The sequence below is a fragment of the Semicossyphus pulcher genome, unplaced genomic scaffold (assembly GCF_022749685.1).
Source record: "Semicossyphus pulcher isolate SPU_LCO1_2020_fin unplaced genomic scaffold, fSemPul1.0.p SCAF_8, whole genome shotgun sequence".
Taxonomy (NCBI): Eukaryota; Metazoa; Chordata; class Actinopteri; order Labriformes; family Labridae; genus Semicossyphus; species Semicossyphus pulcher.
Genome location: NW_027211759.1, coordinates 25327949 through 25329414, shown reverse-complemented (window position 1 = coordinate 25329414; position 1466 = coordinate 25327949).

Sequence of the window (1466 nt, the reverse complement as noted above, 5' to 3'; positions counted from 1 at the left end):
CAAGGACTCACGCACTGCACACCTGACGCCATCAAAGTCTGTGAGTGTTCAGTGCTTAGGCTTTAGGGTGGAGATTGGGATTGGGCCCTAGAATGTGAACAAAGTAGCAGGACCAGACATCTTACCCATGTGCTGTGAGGCCCCAATTATTCCTGTGCCCAGGGTAACAAGACCAGCCTGTTTAAAAGACTACTGCTCAGTGGCACTGATCTGTTTATTGATAGAGTGCTTTGAATAGCTGGATCATATCTTCTCCTTAGAGTACTCTCAACCCACTATAGTTTCAATAAATCAATCAAATAACCACCATGAAAGTGGATCCTTTACTTCCGGACAGGCAGACCTCATGGTGAGGTATGAGGAACAGTGCTCTTCCATGTTGAACACCTGAGTGCATTTTGATCCCCCTTAGTGTGCCTGTAGACACATGTCTGTGTAGCAAATTTCAACACCATCATTAAATCTGCTGATGACACAGCTGTGATGAACTTGATCACAGATAACGATCAGGCCTTCCTACAGAAAGTAGAGGACCTGATGTCAGAATAACAACCTGCATCTTAATGCAAGGAAAACTGGATAGCTGATAGTGGACATTGGGAAGGAGCAGGGAAAAAGCTCTGGCCCATAGGCTAGAAACTAGTCCTCTGTGGAAAGGTTGAACTGATTCAAGTACCTTGGTGTCCATATAATGAAGGGCTTGACCTGGACGCTGTATACTGACTCAGAGGTGCAGCTGTATGCTCAAATACTGAGGGTATTCTACCTCTGCACCACCTTAAGCATCCATGGGGATTATTACTGTCTTGTATGGGTTTGTTCAACTGACCATATGATAGTCCGTGCAATCCTTTTTGTGATACACATTTCCTTCCAAGTCTAATCACAGTTTATGAAAGTAGCCAGACTAAATGGTAATGTAAACAACCGATCTGCTTATATAGCCTCACTGTATTTACACCACTGAAGACTGTACAAGCTGCAGAGTAACTGTCATATTTTAATCCAACATAAATTCTTGTGGTATTGAATGCATCATTGCAATGGGTGGAATCTTAGTGGAAAGTTAAGAGTTATATACTAATATTGTGGAATAGTTACAGTTCTGTTTCCTGACAGCAAACAGCGCCCACTGCTGCCAAAACCGCAGCATGACTGGGAATACTCTATCAAAGTGGTAACTGTAGGCCCTCTGGGTTGCCAGATTTGATACAAAGCTTCTTAAACAACATCAGGGTGCCTTAAAAACACAAGAAGGAAAGAATGTGACAGAAAATTGAGTTTGTTAGTTAAAGTTAAAGTATATATTTTTGAAAACAATACTGGAATATAGAAATATTTTTGCGATGTCTTTTATCTGAAATATATGAAAGGACTCACAAGGCGCGGTGGTTTAGGAGGATAATGTAACCAAACCTGGCAACCTGTCATAACTAGACGTCAGTGGTCTGCGGCTGTAGCGTTTA